Consider the following 15596-nt stretch of genomic DNA (forward strand, 5'->3'; position numbering starts at 1 on the left):
AACCTTCCTCCACCTTTGTATCAGGGCCTTAGTCTGGCAGTAGTCAGCCAGGAGGTCACTCATGCACCCCTTACCCCAGCACTACTCCTCCTCCCTTCCTTCATAGCAGCCAATCCTCCCTCCTCAAACTCCAAGGAGTGACTAACTCTTGCTGTGCTGAGCAGCTCTTTATAGATGGGCTGCTCCAGCAAGCCTTCTCCTGATTGGCTCTCCCAATAAGCCCTTTCTTGATAGGCTGGGTTCTGCACAGCCTCTTCAAGGCTGCCTTAATCTTTCTCCTGCTTGTTTGGGGCAGACAGCCCACCACACATGGAAAGTGGCAAATGAGAAGTCTGGAGCTGAAGGAAATGTTACCATGACTCAGAACTGAGCCGAGGTTGCTGCGACTGAAACACAGATCACTAACCATTATATGATCACAGTGACTGGTGGGAGAGGCACATGTTAGAAGCCCTCTGTCTACTCAGCTGTGGCTTTCTGTGCACAGAGAGCCAGACACCTCAAGGACTGCAAGTCTTGAGGGAAATGGGGAACGTCTGTACTTAAGAATTTGCAGGTGTTGACTTGAACCAGCAAATGAAACAGTTGCAAATATTTTCTTGAGGCAGGCACCATGGCTTAGCTGGCTAAAGCACCTGTCTAGTAAACAGGAGATCCTGGGTTCAACTCCCAGTGGTGCCTTGGTGTATGGCTTTTGTCTCCTCTGCTCACATTTTCCTGTGTCTTCCTAGGAAACAGAAGAGGCCTCCCTTGGTATCCAAGTCATTGCTTGCTAAGGAAAAGGCTTCTTTGGAGAGAAGCATTGGAAACAATCAAATCACAAACCTGGAGTTGATGAAAACGCTGCTATGACTGGCATTGGCATGGCAGTTGCTTCAACTGCAATTGCTGCAACACGAGAGCCTGCGCCACACATCCTTGTGATTCCCTGGAGATGTTCACACACAGATGTCAAATCACCTTCCTTTTGATTGTCATTGATGAAAAATGGAGCGGTTGGGAGAAAAGTCCCAGAGAGTCGCACCGTGGCTAAGCTGGGTGACTCACCTGCCAGGGAAAGTGGAGTTAGGGATGCAGCTCCCAGTAGTGCCTTAACAAATGTGTCTGCTCTTCCCACCTTTTGGTGAATCTTTTGCGGAAACAGAGAAGACTGCCTCTGCCTTGCAATGCAAATGCTTGCAAAAGAAACCAGTTGTTTTTTCTGACAAGTGTCAGAAGGAGGCACCTAAGAAATGTGGAGACAAGGAAAAGGTCATCGTAACTCAACATGCATCCATGGCTCTTGAGGCCAGAACGCAGAGCACTAAGCACTGTACGACCACAGCAAAATCTAAACTTTACACCTTATTACACTAGGCAGTAGTTAGGTCAAGCAATTTTCTCATCCTATTGGATGTTACCCTCCTTAATACATAGAATTCCCCCTAAAACCTGGATTACTGTCCTCGGATGACCTTCATTTTCTCAGGATTCCTGCTGCGTCCAGCATAGGTGGGGGAGGAGAAAGGCAAAAACATGATGCCACAGTCTCCTATTTTATATCCTTAGTTCAAGTGTCTAGAAGACACTTGCCCAGACGTGTCCGGGTGGGCTCTGCTGAGTCACTAGGTTGGGGAATCCTCCTGGTGTGGTCTTGTGCAACTGAGTCATAGACTTGAGCGGTCCCCACAGTGTTGTGTTTGGGCATCTGTCACTGAATTGGAAATCCCTTAATTACAATTCCTCTGCTGATTCATGGCTGTTGAACACCCTCCTCGGCAGGGGTCACTAGCTGGCTGAAGAGCCTTCTGAGTAACTGAGAGATCCAGGCTTGGCCCTGCCAGTTTGTGCTTGCGAACTAAACTTGTCCGTTGGGCTCCCTTTTTTGTGTCTCTTTCACAGAAACAGAGCAGACGTTCTTGGCCAATCCTTGAAATTGCTTGTTCAAGACACAGAGAGCCTCTGTGCTGGGGCAGGGGTAGGGGTGCAGGAGGTGGTCGGGGGTGTAGGTGCTTACCTCGGGCAGCACAGCTCCCAAAGTGACTGGCACACACTCCCCTCCGGCAGTGGCTCCTAGGCAGTGGGATACGGGGGCGGGTCAGCTGTGGAGTTTGCACTCAGGGCTGCAGGGATATGCCGGCCACTTCCAGGAGCCGTGTGGCAGGGAGCAGAGTGGGCAGGGAGCCGCCTTAGCGCTGCTGGCACATCTCCGTGTGTCACTTGGGGAGGCATCAGGTCTCTGTGGGCTGCCTGGGGCAGGGGCAGTGGCCAAGGGGGCTCGGGCCACCCCTTTGCCTCCTCTCTCCAGGCTTCCAGCCCATCTTGCCGGCCGACAGGGATTTTAGGGTGCAGCAGCGCAGGGAGCAGGAAGGGCGAACCACAGCGGCTGCCTCCCCCCCACATGCAGGAAAATGGCTTGACTTGCTGGCCCCACGGACTAAGGCACCAGGCCTCCAGCTTGCCCATTCCACCCAATGGGTTGATCTTGTGGCCAGAATTATTTGCAGTCGGGATTTCCCCCAACAGTGCCCCACAGGGGTCCAGGGTCAGCTCCAGCACAGGCCACACAGGAAGGCTTAATGCTCGAGCTGCAGCACATGCTGGGCAGGCTCTAGGCCGGGCTCCCCGTGGCAGGAGAGAAGAAGACGACTCGGCCCCTGGAGGGGCAGGATGGGGCTTCCTGGATCCCATTTGCTCACAGCCAGCGCCCTGCCCCCACTCCCAAGTCATTAATGGCTCCCCCAGGTCAGCCAGAATGGAGCAGCGGTTTTCACTGCACCAAGTCCACTTACGGCTTACAGGCAACTCCCAGACCCACCATGTCGGCCAGAAAGGAGCCCACTCAGCCTCGCCCTTGCTGCTTTTCCTTCCCCCCAGAACCCCGCTTCTCCTGGGCTGCAAGGAGTCACCCCTGGGAAGCCAAGAGGCAGGCACAGGATTCTGCCTCCCAGCAGCCAACCGCACCTCCCCCGGCTTTGCAGAACGAATGGTGACGCTCTACTAACCCCACTTAGCCGCACTGAGGCGCTTAGCTTCTGCCCTGCCTTCCTCAGCTCGACTTTCCTCTCTTGCCCCATTCCTGCCTCACTTCCTCCTTTGGCAAGTCACGCAGAGGAGGCCAGCAGGAAGAGCCGGCCTCCACTGGCCAACCTCCAACAGCAGAGGAGGCCAAGCCACAAGCCTCCAAAAGGTGACACACCGCACTCCTCTAGGTTCTCCAGCCTGATGCCAAGGTGCTTTCTCCACTGCTGTCAGCACCCTCTGTCATGCAGGGGTTGGAGTTATCCCAGGGACAGGCCAATAGGAGGAGGAGGAGGCCTTCCTGAACAGCAAGGGGATCTGGCAAAAGGAAGCCAGCATGTTTCTGCCTGGTTTTGAACCAGGGACCTTTCACATGTTAAGCAAACATGATAACCACTACACTACAGAAACTCCATCTGCTTGGCTGTTGCTCACCCTGGCACAGACCGATGGACAAACCTGGAGAAAGTGGTGACAGCCCTTCGATGGGTCAGCTGGCAGAGCAGAGGACTGGAGCGGGCACTCAGGAAGTCGTCCTTACGTCGCCCTTGTGACTCCAGCTTGAGGGAGAGCTTCTTTTTCTTCCCCTTGCTGACAAAGAGCAAGAGAAGAATGAAAGGTCAGGTGGGCCAACTCGGTGCAGAAGCCCATGCTGCCTTTTCCTGCTGCATAGCCTGAAATGAGGGACTCGTGGCAGTTAAAGGCACTGCTGCACTTTCAGAAAACATCCCACCCGTGCACAAAGGGGGACAGAAGAGCCTGTTAGTCTAGCACGCTCCCAACTGAACTACTTCAGCAGCTGCTCGGTTTCTTTTTGGCCTCCTGCTTTTCTGTCTGGGATGTTGTTGTCGGCTGTGGCACAGAAAAAGGACGTCATTGCGAGTGGCCCATGAAAACAAGATTCACTTCTGCCTTCCTTGCTCAGCTTTACTTGCTTCCTCGCCCTATTCCTGCCTCAGTTCCTGGGTTACCTGAAGGTGACGGGGGGCCAGCAGTACCAGGAGGAAGTTGGGCAGCTAGACCCTGGTGGCAAAAGTCCTGCCACCACTTGCCACCCCACTCTCTTCTCCCAGCGTCACACATTGGCCACCAGGGACTTGGGGCCCAGCAGCGCCACGGAAGGCAGTGGACAGAGCCACCCTCGCCTTGAAGCTCCAGCTCATTAAACCACATCTTCAGTCGCTGATAGCCAATGAGAGACTGACATCGCTTTGCTATTTTAGCACTTGGAAATGCCATTGGTCAGTCACTGGATCTCTGTAATGCTGTTACAGAACAAAGGAAAATAGAATCTCAGTGTGACATTCTATACCTTTGGGGGAGCGGCTGTAACCCCCATAATCCTCATTTTCATATCATCGTGATCTTACATATAGAGCATGACTTGTAAGGTATCGGGGAAAGGATATGATCTGCTGAAAGTCACTTCTCTACCCATAGATGTAGACCATTCATGCATATGAAGTTATGAGAATTGTGCAGTGTGGTTGTCACTGTGCTGCAAGGTGGGGGAGTCAGCCAAATATTAGCTCCCCAGTGGCAACAGCAAGGAAAATAACCAGCACCCGGACAGGGTGTCAAACAACCCATCGACAGCCATTGTCCAGCAAGGGAGCTACAATGCACTGACTCACCTGCATGAGGACACCCCAGGGGAATTGCTCAGACTTGCTTGGAGAGACGCAGTGATGCTCACCTGACTCTGAAGGGGGGAGGGGACAAAGCCATGAGGGAAGAAAGGACATGATAAAAGGAGAGACATTTGCCAGGCTTTATCTCTCTCTGCCACCTGCATCTACAGACACCCCCACACCAAGCAACTGAAGCGCTGATGAAAGGGGAGAGCCTGGCTGAAAAGCCACCAGCCAGCCTGTGGTGAGAAGCATCTGAGTTTGTAAGGGTACGGAAAGGGTTAAGATCAGCTTAGAATTAAAAGCAATGAGGAGTCCGGTGGCACCTTAAGGACTAACAGATTTTTTTGGGCATAAGCATTCGTGGGTAAAAAGCCGATTTCTTCAGATGCATGGAGTGAAATTGCAGATAGAGGCATAAATATAGATTGGAACATGAAGCGACGGGAGTTACCGTACAAGGGGAGAACCAGTGTTGAAGGCTAATTCAGTCAGGGTGGATGTGGTCCTCTCCCCATAATTGATGGGGAGGTGTCAATACCAAGAGAGGGAAAATTGCTTTTGTCGTGAGCCAGCTACTCCCAGTCCTTATTCAAGCTCAAATTAATGGTGTTAAGTTTGCAAATCAATTGTAACTCTGCAATTTCTCTTTGAAGTCTGTTCTTGAAGGTTTTTTGAATGGCTACTTTGAATTGTTGGGTGCAAATGTGCTATTGACTGTATAAGTCCCATATGGTCTCATGATCTGGATTCCTGGTTTTTCACCCAGGCGGCCTGGGTTCAATTCCCAGTGTGGGAACAATGCAGAGCTTTTGCTCAGAGGGGAGGCAGGAAATGAAAGGAATGGGAAGGGATCCTGCCAGCAGGGGAGTTGGACAGTGTTGGAAGGGGACCCCAGAAGTGGGGGTGGGGCAGTGGTCTGGGGGGAGATGAGGGAAGGATCCCAGCTCTGTGGGAAGTTGACATTCTGGAGAGCACAGGCCTGGCATGGGGGGTGGGAAGAGTGAGTGTGTCCCTCTAAACTCACCACCAGCAGACTAGGCATGCTTGGAAGAATTACTTATTTGTTGGTAAAATGTCAATTTCTGTGTAAACACACAACCCAATGGCAAAATCTTTCCATCGATAATAATCAAAACTAACAGATGGACAAAGTAAGAAACATGTTGCTTGAGAGCTTATCCTATTCTAATCCTCTAGGGTTCCCTTTTGCCTTAGGCACCACCACGTGGGCATTTCATATCCCTCCTCATTTTCACACAGACACACAATTTCCTTTGCACAGATCCATGAACAGCAAAACCTCCCTGTGTCTATTGTCTGAGCCAGGGCATTCGATTCCACTGAAACCTTCTCTCCTGCAATGGCAATGGTCAGACAGAGGGGATGCGTCCACCTTCCCCCTGGCAGTGAGATATTCACTCTCCTCTTCATGCTGCTGTTGTTATTCCATGAGTCATCAAGGATGGAATAAAAAGCTAAGTTTACTCCAGGGTGAGGAAAGAAAGGAGCCACCAACGCCATCAAAAATCTCAGTGCCCAGAGAAAACCTGCCCCTGTTACTGGATTCACAGAGGTGCTGGCGATACAATGGGAAAAGGGACTGTCTGAATTGCCAAGGCAGGGAATGAACAATCTACAGCAACATCATTAACCACAAACACACTCTAATCATGCTCCAGCCAGTAGGGAAATGGGCAGGAATTCTGGCTGTTCAGCCATGGCCACACGTACAGAGCTGCACAGCAGTGAGTGTGCTGGGGAAGCTGGTCTGAGCAAACAATTGGAAATGACCCTTCAGAGAGAACAGAACCAGAGTGTAGAAAGGCCCCTGTGTTAAGTGGTTGTGGCTGAGGCCTTAGGTAGCTGGGCTAGAAAACCATGGGGGCCTTTCTGTGAAGGTTTGATCCTTGCCAGCTAGGCAAGGCTGGTGTGTGGTGTCTCCATGGCTGCACTTTCAGGGTCTGCTCACAACAGTGCCACAGGGAGCCAAGCCTAGACATATTCAGAGGTTAAGGCCAGGTCAATGTTTCAAACAGTGAGTCTATGCTGCTGCAGCTCAGTAATGGAGATGCTCTGTGCCAGGGTTTCTCAAACGTCCTTTCACTGCAACCTCCTTCTGCCAAAATAACTTAATACGTAGCCCTGGAAAGAGGGACCAAGCCCCTTCATTCGGGAGGGGGGGAGTGCCAAAGACTGAGCCACAGTGGGAGGAGGGCAAAACCAAAGCCTGAGGGATTCAGCCCTGGGTGGGGGGGCTCAGACTTTTGGCTTCAGCCCCAGGACCCATCAAGTCTAATGCCAGCCCTGGTGACCCCATTAAAACAGGGTCACAACCCACTTTGCGGTCCTGACCCACAGCTTGAGAACCACTGCTCCATGCTGCGGGGGGAGAGTTTTCCTGTTGGTGTAGTCAATCCACTTCCCCAGGAGGTGGCAGCTCTGTCAGGGGGAGAAGCTATATCAGTGGGTGTGCAAGCTGTGGTGTTTACCACATTTAAGAAGTTTAATCAAACCCCATTTTTAAAACCACCTGTGGTCTGGGAATGGCAAAGGAGCTGGATGAAGCAGGGTCTCTCCTTCAAAGTCCTGGAGATCACGATTCCATACTCCTGGTGTAATGGGGGTACAGCTCAGGGGTAGAGTGTTTGATTGCAGATCAAGTGGTCCTTTGTTCAAACCCAGGTGCCCTCTTGAAAAAAATTTTCATTTCCATTCTCCATTATGTTCAGGAGCTCCACCATATGAGGATGCTTGAAATGAATGTGAACACTCAACATTTCACTGTCCAAATGCATAAAAACCTAGCAAAACTGTCCATCAGCTGAAATCAGTTCCAATCCTCTAAGTGTCTAGTTTATGTTTTCATCAATTAAACAAAGGGATCATTCCCTGAAGCAGAGCACAAGTTTGAAATACAGGCAGCATAGAGCCAATATTCATAACGTCAACTACAAAAAATGATACACATCTAGAGATAGCATCATTATAATCAGCCAATCAGAACCTCTCCATAGACCCCTTACATGACAACCTTTCTACAATATTGGCTGCAAATATAGAACAGTGGTCGCAATGGTGAGCTATACAGTTACAGATTATATCAATAACTTCACAGGAGGTGACACAGCATCAGCGAGACTGATACTGGAATAGCCTCCAGTTTTGGTGTCCTCGTTTGAAAAAGATGTTGTGAAATTGGAGCTGGGGCAGCAAAGAGCCACCAAATGTTCTGAGGGCTGGAGAAAAATGCCTTCTAGGGAGCTATTGAAAGAGCTCAACCTGTTTAGCTGATCAAAAGAAGATTGAAAGGTGACTTCACTGAAGTGTTGAAGTGCCTTAATGGAGAGAAAGGATTGGGTATTAAAGGGCTCTTGAATCGAGCAGAGAAAGGCATAACAAGACCCAATGGCTGGAAGGTGAAAAGAGACAAATTCATATTACAACTAAGGCACAAAAATTCAACAGGAAGGATGATTCACCACAGGAACAAGCTACCAAGGAAAGTGGTGGATTCTCCATCTCCTGATGTCATTTAATGAAGACTAGATGCCTTTCTGGAATGTGTTTGCCCCAAAAGTAGCTCTTGTGTCATACAGGAGGCCTGTGATACGCAGGGGGTCAGACTAGATGCTCTAATGGTCTCTTCTGGCCATAAAGTCGACTAATTTCTGAAAAACTGAGTGCAGCATTGGGAGCAGCGTCTGATATTTCCCTGTATAGCCGGCTTGCTGCCTAGAACGAACGCTCCTTGAGTGGGGTGATCCCCAGGGAGTAGCTCAAACCTCCAAAGTGCCTGGCCAGAGGCAGGACATTGGCACAGCAAGGGAGTGGTGTGGCAGTGACATCACAAAGGCCTTTTGCAGGACCTCAGACTATTGGTCCAAGGTGGTGGGGAGGTGGTGACCTCACAGAGAGATGCTGACATCAGCCAGGCAGGACAGGGGCGAGGGGCCAGGGAGACCTCAGAGACCCCTGTGGCTTTGCTGCAGCAAGTCTCCTTCTCCAGGTCTCTCTTTGAGGACTGAGAGAGTATTCGGGTTCATGGATGTGAGCGCCAGGAGGAACCTCTTTCGAGTTTTCTCCTTCCCTTGTAGTGATTTTACTAGAAAACAGCCATCCCTGTTTAGAAGGTAAGAGCCTCCTCGAGGTTTGAAACCTGTTCAGTCTGATCCGTCCCGTGACAGTTGAATTCTAGGCATGGAAAACACGAGCTTAAGGAGGCAGAATTTTATTCCGCACCTGGGATTTTGTCCCTTAGAATCACTGGGGACATTGGGGTTTGTCCTTTTTGTTTCACCTTTTCCTCCATTCATCCCTCCCTCCTTTCCCTTCTTCCCTTGCTTCTTTTGTCCTTTCTCCTGTTCCCGTCTCAACACCAGGAGAGGTAGGGGTGTGTGTGTGTGTGTGTGTGTTTTGGGGGAGTGCTCTGCAGCTCCCACTGTGGGAGGTCCACCCAAAAATGTGGGGCTGAAATAGTGCTCGGGCAGTGATCCCTACCAGTGACCTGAGCCATCCTTTGGGCTCTCTGGTGAGAACCCTCAGCCTCCCGTCCTCAGTCTCTACCCTGATTGGCTGAGCAGGGGGTTATTGACAGGGAGGAGACTCACATCCTTGTTGTTCTCTTTTAAGACCAAGGAAATAAGTTAGAACCAGTTCTATGTTTGATTAATTTTGCTGCTTCTCTGCATTAATGGTCTCTGAGCAGTTCATGATTCTCTCTAACATTGCAGTTCTCCTCAAATACTTGCTGAATAATTCCTGTGCACTGTTGTTGGTCTGGAGCTCATCTGAGAGCACTTTACTCAGGTCATTCAATGTCTGAAATTCAAGATCCGACGGTTAGTTTGAAAATCAGGGCTCTTGAGTCCTATTCCCAACTCTGCCACTGACTGGCTGTGTGACCTAAGACAAGTCAATTCTCCTTTCTCAGCCTTAGCTTCTCCCTCTTTCAAGTAGGGATAATAATGATCCGCTCCTACCTACCTCACAGTGCGTGGAGGCAGGGTCGGCTCTAGGTTTTTTGCCGCCCCAAGCAAAAAAATATTTGGCTGCCCCCATCCCAGCCCTGGGCTCCACCCACACACCCCTGCCGTCTCAGCCCTGGTCTATCCCCCACACACACCTCGCGTTGCCCCAGCTCTGTGCTACCCCCTCCCCACCAGTGCTCCCCCACCCACACATCCTCTGCTGCCCCAGCCCTGGGCTCCCCACCACACACCTGCACCCTCCTTCCGCCCCAGCCCTGGGTCACTGGTAACTCGCTCCCAGGGCAGGTCATTCAGCAGGAATTTTGGATGTGCACAGAACACAGACAGGATTGGTTCCCATATGGTTACAGAACTGCAGTAAAGTGGAACAATTTTCAGCTTGTGTGATTGGAGGAGATCTGGATGAATATTGTAAGACTGTCCTCCATAAATGAGGAAAAGTTGAGGTGCCTTTGTTATTCTTTTGTTCCACTCTTTCTTTCTCTGGGGAATTTTACTGCTGTGATCTGGTCACCCTATGGGTGCCGTTTTTTCTCCCCCACCCCCAAACCTTCCTTTTTGGCCCACAGCTGTTTTGGTGGGGCGGCGCTGGGGAAGAAGAGTTTGTTTCTGTGGGGTGGGCGGTGCTGGGGGCGGGGGTGTTTCCACAGGGCTGGACGGCACTGGGTAGGTGTTTCAAGGGGGCTGGGTGGCACAGCAGGGGGGGCATAATTTTATATTCTTGCTTAGGGCACAAAAATAGCTAGTTACGGCTCGGGGAACCCCATATTGTGCTAGGTGCTGTACAAACCCTGGCCAACACTGGCACACCCAGGGGGTTCCCCTCAATCTGCCTGAGCCTCTGCTGCCCAAGTTCTTCGGTGGGGCAGGCGGGGGGTTGATCGGTCTCTGTGCACCAGGAGAGTGATCTTTTGGAAGATTGCGGCGCGCGCTTTCACTTTTCTGTGTATGAATATGTGAAAAGGGAGGTAAGGTTTGGGGGTACAGAGCACACCCCTGACCCCAAGGTGATAACCAGAGTGGCCCCTTTCATTGGTCCGGGGATGGTTGTGCACCTGTCACTGGTCCAGGGATGGTTGCAAATCTGGAGGGATGGGGTTTGTGGTCGAAAACACTCACGATCTGCTTCCTCCTGGCTAATGTGCTGGCCTTCTACCTGTACCGAACCAGGCAGTTCAGGAAGTCCTTGCAACTATTCGTTGCATCAGCCAAGCGGATTAGGGGGCAACCAGTTTCCATCCAGCGCATTTCCTGCTGGATCACCTTGTGCATACGCACGTGTTACGACTTGGCAGGGGTTACCCCACCGCCTATAGTGAAGGCGCATTCTACGAGAGCGCAAGCCTCGTCGGCCGCCTATGTCACCCCCATCCCTATCTAGGACATATGTAGGGCTGCCACGTGGTCATCTGTCCACACTTTTTCCTCACACTATGCGATCGTCTCCCAAGCACAGGATGACGCCGGGTTTGGTAGGGTGGTACTCCGTCCAGATAACCCTTAAACTCCTACCCACCTCCATCAGATATAGCTTGGAGTCACCTACTGTGGAATACACAGGAGCAGTCACTCGAAGAAGAAAGGACAATTACCTGTTCCGTAACTGGCGTCCTTCGAGATGTGTTGCTCTTGTCTAGTCCACATCCCACCCTCCTTCCCCTCTGTCGGAGTTGTCTGCCAAGAAGGAACTGAGGGTGGGGGGAGTGCGCAGCTCCCCTTATAGCGCTATAGCGGCACCATTCCAGGGGTCGCAGCAGTGCTCCAAAAATTTCCGGCACCGGTGCGAGCACGCACACCTACTGTGGACTAGACCAGAGCAACACATCTCAAAGAACACCAGTTACGGAACAGGTAACTCCTTTTTAAAGGATGTCTAGATTTCATTCCTGTAGTAACAGAACTGGTGGTAGGAAAGCAGGAAGAGATAGAGCGGGGGCTGTGTGTGTACAGCTTAAATTGGTTAAATAGTCTAACTTTCAGTACTCAGTGTTTCAAAAATGATAGACTGCCAACCTGTGTCATAGAGATGTCTTCTGTTTTTTAAAAACCCCATGAATAAAGCTACTTTAAAGGAAATTACTGCTTTGTCCAACCCTGAAGAGCTATGAGATCTTTGCTCACCAATTCTCATAAAACTTGTATTTGTTATGCCTTTTTGGTGACTTTAGTATTATGATCTATTATAAATAAAGTGCATTTCATTGATTGATTTTAAAATGAAATTAGTAACTGGAAAAAATGGCCGGTATTTTTTTTAAAACTTGTGACAATTATAAGCTACTGTATTCTGTCGTTTAGTTTCTAGAAGCAAAAGTATATCTAAGTATAATCTAAAGTTCTCCTGCAAAATGCTGGCTGTGCAAATCCTTCTGTGGCTGGCTCATTCTTGGGTTTTTATTTTAAGTACAAAATAAATATGTATAACAAATTTAAACGTATGTAATTAGTAATTCGATATGTTGGGTGGTGCCTCTTTTTATGTGTTTGCTCCCCTGATGTTAGAACCTGGCTATGCCACTGCTGTAGAGGGCTCATCACCCAGCAGCTGGGGGTCACCATGCAGCTCAGCAGGGCTGCTGGCCACGGGGCCGATGGGTGTGAGTGGGCTGGGTGGGATCTCGGGAGTCACGTCTCAGGGATCTGCCCCGCTCCCCAGCACTGCTCCAGCTCTGAGCTGTCTCCACTGCCTGGGACCTGTGGGGCCCCACCTGCCTCCCCTGGGGAAGAGCCACCTGGGGCTGGTGCAGAGGCTGGGCCAGTCTCAGCCACTCACAGGGGACGGGGGCTGGGGGGGGAGGCTCATCTGGGTCCTGAGGGAGCCTGGCCCGGGTAGGCTCTGCTCCTGCTCCAGCCTGGCTGCTTCCACCACTCCCAAGGGGCCGGAGTTCTCCTGCCCCAGAACCAGCTCTGGCTGCGCTGCCAGCTCAGCCTGGCAGACACAGTCACCTCCCATCAGGGCCGGCTACTGTGGCTGGGGGTTAGGGTGTGGGAGAGCAGGTCTCTAGTGGGTCTGGGGAGTGCTGGGCACTGGGGGGTGGGGAGATCTCTGTGTGTTGGGGGGCTGTCAGTGGGGGAGATCTGTGTGTGTGGGCGCTGGGAAGCGTGGGGGGTCTGTACAGTTGTGGTGGTGGGGGGCACTGGGCACTGAGGGGATCTATAGGGGGCTCTGGGTGGGAAGGTGTGGGGCACTGTGCAGTTGTGGGAGGGCTGTGGGGGGTCTTCAGCTGGGGGGCACTAGGCAGTGAGAGGAACTGTGGGGGGGTTCTGAGTGGGTGGGGGAGTGATCTGGGAGGGCACTGGGCAGGGGGGTTGTGGGGGTCTCTGGGGGGTGCGGCGCTGGGCGTAGGGAGTCGGAGGGGTGCCAGGCAGGGGGTTGGTGGGGGTCTCTGGGGGGTGCGGCGCTGAGCGTAGGGAGCCGGAGGGGTGCCGGGCAGGGGGGACTGGCAGCTCCCGGTTTGTAAACAGGGCCCTTGTACTGGGCTGGGGGGAGTGGGGCTGTCCCTGCCGTGCCATGACCCATCCCCCGTTGCCCCCGGCCAGCCCCTCGCTCTGAGGACTCTGCCTCCTGCCCCATGTCCCCATTTCCCCCATGGGGACCCACAAATATGTTTAGCGCCGGGCCCACAAAAGGTTAATCCGGCCCTGTTTGGGGTGCAGGCTCTGAGAGGGAGTTGGGGGGCAGGAGGGTTGCAGGAAATGGGGAGGTTGAGTGAGGGGTGCAGGCTCTGAGCTGGGGCAGGGGATGGGGGTGCAGGGGGGTGCGGACACGCGGGCTCGGGGGGGAGTTGGGGGGCAGGAGAGTTGCAGGCTATGGGGAGGTTGAGTGAGGGGTGCAGGCTCTGAGCTGGGGCAGGGGATGGGGGTGCAGACACACGGGCTCGGGGGGGAGTTGGGGGGCGGGAGGGTTGCAGGCTATGGGGAGGTTGAGTGAGGGGGGCAGGCTCTGAGCTGGGGCAGGGGATCAGGGTGCAGGGGGGTGCGGACATGCGGGCTCGGGGGGGAGTTGGGGGGTGGGAGGGCTGCAGGCTACGGGGAGGTTGAGTGAGGGGGGCAGGCTCTGAGCTGGGGCAGGGGATGGGGGTGCAGGGGGGGTGCGGACACGCGGGCTCGGGGAGGGAGTTGGGGGGTGGGAGGGTTGCAGGCTATGGGGAGGTTGAGTGAGGGGTGCAGGCTCTGAGCTGGGGCAGGGGATGGGGGTGCAGGGGGAGCAGACACGCGGACTCTGGGGGGAGTTGGGGGGTGGGAGGGTTGCAGGCTCTGGGGAGGTTGAGTGAGGGGTGCAGGCTCTGAGCTGGGACAGGGGATGGGGGTGCAGGGGGGGTGCGGACACGTGGGCTGGGGGGGGAGTTGGGGGGTGGGAGGGCTGCAGGCTCTGGGGAGGGTGAGTGAGGGGTGCAGGCTCTGAGCTGGGGCAGGGGATGGGGGTGCAGGGGGTGCGGACACGCGGGCTCTGGGAGGGAGTTGGGGTGCAGGAGGGTTGCAGGCTATGGGGAGGTTGAGTGAGGGGTGCAGGCTCTGAGCTGGGGCAGGGGATTGGGGTGCGGACACGCGGGAACGGGGGGGGAGTTGTGGGGCGGTTGGGTTGCAGGCTATGGGGAGGTTGAGTGAGGGGGGCAGGCTCTGAGCTGGGGCAGGGGATGGGGGTGCAGGGGGGTGCGGACACGCGGGCTCGGGGGGGGAGTTGTGGGGCGGGAGGGGTGCAGGCTATGGGGAGGTTGAGGGAGGGGGGCAGGCTCTGAGCTGGGGCAGGGGATGGGGGTGCAGGGGGGGTGCACACACGCGGGCTCGGGGGGGAGTTGGGGGGCGGGGAGGTTGCAGGCTATGGGGAAGTTGAGTGAGGGGGGCAGGCTCTGAGCTGGGGCAGGGGATGGGGGTGCGGGGGGGGTGCAGACACGCGGGCTCGGGGAGGCAGTTGGGGGGTGGGAGGGTTGCAGGCTATGGGGAGGTTGAGGGAGGGGTGCAGGCTCTGAGCTGGGGCAGGGGATGGGGGTGCAGGGGGGGCGGACACGCAGGCTCTGGGAGGGAGTTGGGGGGCGGGAGGGTTGCAGGCGATGGGGAGGTTGAGTGAGGGGAGCAGGCTCTGAGCTGGGGCAGGGGATGGGGGTGCAGAGGGGGTGCAGACACGCGGGCTCTGGGAGGGAGTTGGGGGGCGGGAGGGTTGCAGGCTATTGGGAGGTTGAGTGAGGGGCACGGCTGAGAGCAAGGCCAGCGATGTGGGTGCGGGGGGCGTGCGGACACGCGGGCTCGGGGGGGGAGTTGGGGGGCGGCGGGAGGGTTGCAGGCTATGGGGAGGTTGAGTGAGGGGTGCAGGCTCTGAGCTGGGGCAGGAGATGGGGGTGCAGGGCGGTGCGGACACGCGGGCTCGGGGTGGATTTGGGGGGCGGGAGGGTTGCAGGCTATGGGGAGGGTGAGTGAGGGGTGCAGGCTCTGAGCTGGGGCAGGGGATGGGGGGAAAGGGGGGTGCGGACACGCGGGCTCTGGGAGGGAGTTGGGGGGCGGGAGGGTTGCAGGCTATGAGGAGGTTGAGTGACGGGGGCAGGCTCTGAGCTGGGGCAGGGGATGGGGGTGCAGGGGGGGTGTGGACACGCAGGCTCGGGGAGGGAGTTGGGGGGCGGGAGGGGTGCAGGCTATGGGGAGGTTGAGGGAGGGGGTGCAGGCTCTGAGCTGGGGCAGGGGATGGGGGTACAGGGGGGGCGGACACGCAGGCTCTGGGAGGGAGTTGGGGGGCGGGAGGGTTGCAGGCTATGGGGAGGTTGAGTGAGGGGCAGGCTCTGAGCTGGGGCAGGGATGGGGGTGCAGGGGGTGTGTGGACACGCGGGCTCGGGGGGGGAGTTGGGGGGCGGGAGGGTTGCAGGCTATGGGGAGGTTGAGTGAGGGGTGCAGGCTCTGAGCTGGGGCAGGAGATGGGGGTGCAGGGCGGTGCGGACACGCGGGCTCGGGGGGGAGTTGGGGGGCGGGAGGGTTGCAGGCTATG

At 54.7% G+C, this 15596-nt stretch overlaps 1 non-coding gene across 1 annotated transcript; it reads left to right on the forward strand.

Annotated features, from left to right (window-relative positions):
* Window positions 1-607: 607 nt before the first annotated feature.
* TRNAT-AGU lies at window positions 608-681 on the forward strand. The gene has a single exon. It is a non-coding gene; the product is annotated as a tRNA-Thr (tRNA).
* Window positions 682-15596: the final 14915 nt, after the last annotated feature.

Source organism: Mauremys mutica, unplaced genomic scaffold (assembly GCF_020497125.1).
Source record: "Mauremys mutica isolate MM-2020 ecotype Southern unplaced genomic scaffold, ASM2049712v1 001612F_np12_obj, whole genome shotgun sequence".
In the NCBI taxonomy this organism is placed as follows: domain Eukaryota; kingdom Metazoa; phylum Chordata; order Testudines; family Geoemydidae; genus Mauremys; species Mauremys mutica.